The sequence below is a fragment of the Stenella coeruleoalba genome (genome assembly GCF_951394435.1).
Source record: "Stenella coeruleoalba genome assembly, chromosome: 12".
Classification (NCBI taxonomy): Eukaryota; Metazoa; Chordata; class Mammalia; order Artiodactyla; family Delphinidae; genus Stenella; species Stenella coeruleoalba.
In genome coordinates, this window is record NC_137158.1 from 3820946 (window position 1) to 3828195 (window position 7250).

The window sequence follows — 7250 nt, forward strand, 5'->3', positions numbered from 1 at the left end:
AATGCTAGAATAATTTGATTATACATATTTAAATAAGCATAAGGAAATAGTCATTCTCAAATACATATCTAAGAAAGTTACATGAGGGAATAAATTTTACTCTACCCAAATTTAACATTTGTATCTTATTATGTGCTATGTATTCAAAATTTTCTTGTTTTTCTCCAACTGTTTTTTGTAGGTTCACTGAACCTTAAAGAAAGGGAAAGAAGAAAATGGTCTTGTTGTTATCAAATACTTCTCATCTTGGTTTCAAAGTCTTCTGATTTTCTGCTTTTTATCTAAAGTCACATTCATGATGCTACATATAATCATAAGGAAATGCTGCAGATTTGAAAATGTTCATTTGAAGTTACAGCCATATCAAGTTCAAAGAAGAAACACGCCTCATGTCAACGGCATTGCCTGGGTTGCTTTGGGGAGTTCCAGCCACACCACAAGTAGGCTGCTGACTCTTATAGTCAGGTATGAGTGCCTTAGACTGAATAAAGTCATCCTTCTGTTTATTACAATTATTAAACATTTTGTAGAAATTATGTACTCTATTTCTCTTCCACTTTAAAGGCTTCAAAGAGAATTTCACAATTGTCTTTACTAATGAGTCAGTGAAAGAAAGAAAATATGAAACTCAGTTTGGATCTTGCTTTATTTTGATTACTTCTGTTGTCTGCTTTAGCCAGGTTTCATTTCAGAATTATGAACTTTTAGCTCTTTTTGCCTGACTTAGTGTCTTTGCAATGATATTTTGTTTCAATTTATTATTATACTATTATGTACTCTTTATTCCTTATACAAAGATGCTATATTTAGCATAATATTGGTGCAATAATTAAGTTAGCAGGCTTGGGTGCTCAAACCCTATATATTCTAAATGAAGGGCAGGCCCTTTACTGGCTCCTGGAAGACAACCTCTGGGCCTTGGAATATCCTGCCTGGTAACAGTTGTGTTAGATACCTGACACCTTGGGCTAGGCCCAATAGTTTTGCTAATGATGTGATTTATGACGAAAGCTTTGTTTTAAACCTGGGGCTTTGGTCCAAGCTGTATCAATTTGAACAGTGCAGGAGGTGGAGCATGGTTAGCTGAAGTCCATGTCTTGTGACTGACCTGAATTAAAACCCTGTACACCAAGGCTTGAGTGAGCTTCCCTGGTTGGTGACACTTCATTCATCTTGTCACACATCATTTCTCAGAGAATTAAGTGTTGTCCACCAAGCTCCACTGGGAGATGACACCTGATAGCTTATGCCTGGTTTCTCCTGGACTTTGCCATTTTGCTTTTCCTTCTGCTATTTTTAATCTATAAGTTTTCACTGTAATAATCTCTTACCAGGAATAAATCAGTTTTTCTGAGCCTTTCTAGTCACCTATCAAATCTGAGGGTAACCTTGGGGCCCAGACACAATATCTAAAAGCTATCAAATGCTTTGAACATTCTTTCATTTTTTAAACGATCTGTTGTCTCCATAACATCTTCTCTTGGAAAGATATCACCAATCCAATGGTATTTTTCTTCTTATAATTGATATATAAATTATAGTTAAGAATTAGGTAATTTCAATGATCTCCTTGTATATTCTAATACATTTAAATCAATTAATAAAATATGATAGCAAACTTTATGTAGTTTGAGAATTTTATTTCCTTTTCAATCCTGATGCTTTCTGTTTGTTTGCTTGTTTTTTATTCTTCCCTTCCCCTGGTCTTTTTTATTCTTCCCTGCCCCTGGTCTTTATTGAAGTATAATTGACAAATGAAGTATATAATGTGATGGCTTGATATATGTATACATTGTGAAATTATTAACGCAGTAAAGTTAATTAACACATTGATCACCTCACATAACTACCTTTTTAGTGATTGTAATGAGAATGCTTAAGATATACTCTCTTAGCAACTTTTAAGTATACACATAGTATTATTAGTTATAGTCATTATTAGATTATAGTCACATTAGATCCCTAGAACTTATTCAGTTTATAACTGAAGACTTATACCCTTTGACTAGCATCTCATAATTTCCCCCAACCCCCAATTTCTGATAACTACCATTTTATTCTCTGTTTCTGTGAGTTCCAATTTTTTTTAATTCTTATTCTTCTTTATTATATTATAACAATTTCTGGAAGTATGAGTCAAGATTTTAAACTAATACTTGTCTAGAGTTAGTCTGAATAGCTTCTTATGGGCAACTTATAAAATGGATAAATGAGAGAATACTCTACTTAGAAGTTCTGTTCTTGGATATGATGCAGCTCCTAAAGTTGCAGTCCCTGACTTGTCAAAAGGCTGTCTTAGTATCACACAGATAATTTCTCTCAAGGTCAGGTATAGAAATGCAATCTTATGATTATGGATATGAAGCTCTTTCTACTATAATAAACTTCTATTATTGCTGAAGTTATGGCTGAAATCATAGACTAAAAGTTTAATCACATTATAGAAATTAGATGATTTACCTGCAAATCAAAGGAACTTTGATTCAAGCTATACTTAAAAATGTATCATAAGTGATCTCACATAATTAGATCCAAGGTTGGGCAGGCACATGGGGGTTCAGTCAGGAGATCAACAATGATCTCCTGTCTCTCAGCTCTGCTGCTTTAAAGGTCACTCATCACTAGACAGCACCTTGTCCCTTCCTTGGGGCCTGAAAAGAGCAACTGCAATTACACATCTAAAATACAGATGTAAGAGGGTCTAGAAGAGGTATGTACCTTTTACATATCCTATATGCAGGTGAGGAAACTTTTTCCTGGAAAGAATTCCACTCTTACCTCAGAGACCAGCATAGGGTGACAAACTCAGGCCTACAGGAACCCCCCAATGTGGGATGGGATTGAAAGACTTAGACGAAGAATCTGGAATGAACAAAAACAAAGCAACTGGACCACACACATGCCTAACAGTGGCTAGACTACCCCTGCGCCATCGATGCGTCTGGTCACGGCTATCCAGACCTTAGTTATAATTCTTCATTTAGGTGTCTGCCTTCCTTGTACAAGGAAACAAGTAGCCACAAATTATCTTTTTATTGTTAAAACAATGTCAGTACACTGATAGTTGAAATATGGATGAAAACAGATCTGTTTTTCAAAGCGTTTTTTCCTAACTTCAACTAGTGTAGTCCTTTTGTGAAAGCCAGATCTGATGCTACAGCCTCAGCTCTGAGCCTGCACTGGTGTCACAGCATTAACTTGTGTTGCCTGTCATATATTTTCTAAAGCAGGTCCATGAATCCACCTTGAGTAGACATTTTTTTTTATGTCAGGCTTCCTGAAAAATGAGGAGCCAGAGGGCCAGAGGGGATCCCATTGATTTGCCAACTGTGTCACAGTCTAAGGCAGAATGGCACATGCTTGTGACAAAGGCGATGACAAATGGATATGTACCGAAGGGACAGCACCAACGCAGATGAATGAAGGAAATGATGGGGATACAGCAAGCGATGGAAATCAAAATAGAATGCAAGATTATAAATGACGATGAAATATATAACATATGTGTATACAATACCTTGAGTTAGATGAAAGTGGTTCCTATAAGATTAACAGCATTTTTAGAATAACTTCTGAAATCTTACACAAACTCAATGTCACCAAGAGTAGTGAATCCAAAGAGTAAACTACTCATTTTATAATATTTACATTAACCTATATATGGTGGTAAATAGAATATCCTTTTACTACTAGGTTAAGAAAATATTGCTTGAGTTTCTGTTTTCTAATCTTTATAAGTATGCACATGTATATATACACATACCAACATGCAACAAAGGCAAATGTCAGCTATACCTGTAAGGGTTAATTTATGCTAGCCCACATTCAGATATATTAATAATATTCATGGATACTAACCAGACGCAGATCTTTGCAGGTAGAATTGTTCTCATGGGCATTTAGGATGCAGTCATCAAAGTCGTGTTTACACCTCAGACCAGCAGAGCAGAGACTGCATAAACAGGAGAAGCCATCAACCACTGAAAGCAACAGAAAGAAAACTCTTAACATTCCTTTAATCATGGTATAATGTTAATTACCCTAAAGAATGTTGTATCCATCTGAATGCATTTCACTTTTAACCAAAGAAAGTGTGAATTTTTATATTTTGTACTCCATTACACAATTTTCTACAACAGTTTCTAAATAATTATCTTGCTCAGTTCTGTTAACTTAAAAACTTGAATTATTTGAAATGAGAACAATCACGATGAATATATGGTAACAATTTGCAAAGCAACAATGAAAATATCCCGTTTTCTCTCTATCTCTTTTGTTTTGTCAGTAAACAATGCCTATGGTAAATGGGTCACTTTTGTATCATTACCTTTTACCAGATTGTTTTAGGTTTAATAAACAGGAAGTTAACTGGTTTATAAAGTTCTTTGTGTGACAAGGTACTTTAAAGTGCAAAGTGATCTGAAAGTTGAAATAGAACTACTAAACCTTAGTTAAAAAGAGCTTTCACATTTCACCATAATCTTTTAAAAGTAATGATCAGAATCTGTCCTCTATTTTACCATTAATGATGGAAAAAGAACAGTCTCTGAAGCATCTCAAGGACCTGATGGCAGCTTGATCATGGTTGCAGCAGGCGGGATTGGTGCCTGGGTCCCCACCATTCCTGAGACCCACAAAGCAGTCGCACTGACTCTGTGCCGCATGCCTGTTCCTCATCCTACTCTCATTAAACGAGTAGGTCCTGGGTGGAAACAGCTTTGTCAATGCACTGTGTGGCTTCTAGGTTTCTGCAGCCAGGATTCTGTACAACAAATGTAACTGTGGCCTTGAAGGAAAGCAAGACAGCCCATGGCCACCAACCAGAGTCAAGGGAGACAGAGTTGACAGCTCTTTAGACAAGATTTTACTTTTCTTTTACTTTACTTTTTTAAATCAAGAAACCTAGTTTTTAGCATCTCATTGAAAATAAATGATTAATAAATATACAGCTATAGCTATAAATAAATTAATGAAATAAAATGGTATCTGTTGGTGTATCTTTATATTGTATATAGGACATTAGGTATGTTAACAAATTAAACCCAAATGCAATACAATATGTAATTAAGACATTGTGGAGTACCATGAGTCATAATGATATTTTTTGAAATGTTCATGATTATAAGTCATGTTGGATACTGATGCAAATTGGCAAGTAACAAACAGCTGGAGTCAAATTAATGTCAGCATAGATGCAGATGTTCTCCATGTAGATAAATGATAAACTCTTTTATAAGAAAACTTACAGCAAAAGATAAATTGAAATTAACAAAGGGTCTGAAAGACAGAGTTTACTTTCTGAATGTTAACTATTCTGGGTTAGGAATCTAAGAAATGAGCTATGGGTCCAATGAGAACCTAGAAAATTAAATTGGTTACCGTAGGGAAAATAAACAAACATAATTTGTTTAAAGTTTAAAACAAATAAACAAATTGTTTTTCTCACGTCTAATTTGTTAACTATGGACTATGTGATAAATCACCATTTTATCAGAAAATACTTTTTAAGCATATTGACTTGTTTTGTTGTTATTATTTTTACCAGAAAATACAGTCACTGTATTTGTATCAGTCTTTGCTTATAAATATTCCATACTACTATTTTGAATTGAAATTTTCATCAGATAAGACTTATATTAATCTGTATGTATTATTCATTCTATACTTAAACATGAAACATCATACTTTAGTTATACTGAGTCAAAGTTTCTGGTAACATAAAACTTTGTGGTTAAAATACAGAGGTGAATATTTTAATAATGTACTGCCAATGTGATGAATAACCACATAATTTTTGAGATTTATAAATTGACATATACATATTAATAATTGTTTCTCATATATAGTCATGTAAAAATACTACTACTAATGTGAATTCAAAATTTTGGCTTCCCATGCTATTTTATTTTTGAGAAAGTGTTAAGAATACAGTGTCATAGTTTTATGCTGATATCAGCTTACATGTGTGATATAATTTTTAATAAATGTTTTAGTTCTCTAGTAGTTAAATCTCCTTGGACATTGTCCAAAATATATTATGGATAATGCTATTATAAAATATATCAATATATCAGGTATCCAAAATTCACATTTCCATAGTATATAATGTATGATCTCCAAAAATTTAATAGGTAGCATTGTATTATATGTAACATATTTGGCAATTGTATTTTCTTATAGTATAAGAAATTAAGAATTAAAATATTTACAGAGACTTATAAAATTATATATATATTTATGTCACTCAGAACATATAAGAAGTGGCCATATATAACCATATATTACCCTGATACTAGGGCTATCTAGATCTAAAAAATTTGTTGACCTCTCTCTCAGGCATACAACCATGCCTTCCTTATTTCTAGTGAGCCCCAGAAATTTGAGAACAATTCCCAACACCCCCAAAAGCCTTTGGGTTTGAACTCAGAAATAAGATAATAGTGAATTATTTCAAGGTAATCTGAGAATTTCACACATTTTAAAACACAATCTTTTAAGTACCAAAATCTAAAAAAAAAAAAGACAGTAATATTGGTTTAAATCAGGAGTAGCAAAGAGGTGGCCCACAACCCCAAAATATATTTTGCTTAGAAGACACAGTGTTAGAACAATTAATTCTATATTAATATCTATGTAGATATTACAGTTTGCTAGGGCCCCACCTCTACCTGTTATTTTAAACCTGGGGTTCTTCACCCAATTAAAAAAATTATTACACTTCTTAAGGACATGCATTTGCAGATATTTGATTTAAAAATCACACTTTCATTTAAATGATACCATTTAAAAACAAAATACCTTTCTATCAAAATGTGCTTTTTCATACATTACTTTATTTTAACCATTTATTCATTTAGTGAGGGATCATGTAAAAATTGCAAAAATATATTTTAAAAGAGGTTAAATAAGGCAAAATAAGATGGACATTTTTTCCCAACTCCTTCTAGCTCACTGTCTCTTTCTTTTTCATTTTTTTTTTCCTCTCTCATGGCTGTTAGCCATATCCACTTCACAGGGCTATTTTATGCCTTGATTTTCCTGTGTCCTAATAAAATTATCCATTATTGGCATGCTATTCCACAGAATAATCCATGTTCCAACATTCAATATTTCTTTTTTCCCTTTCCTTCCATTTTTTCTTTTTTTCTTCCTAACTCTTTCTTTTTCCTTTGTAAATTTATATTCCTTCAGGAATACATATTTCAGTAGGAAGAAGTATGTGTGTGTGTGTAATAGATGGGCTAAAATAA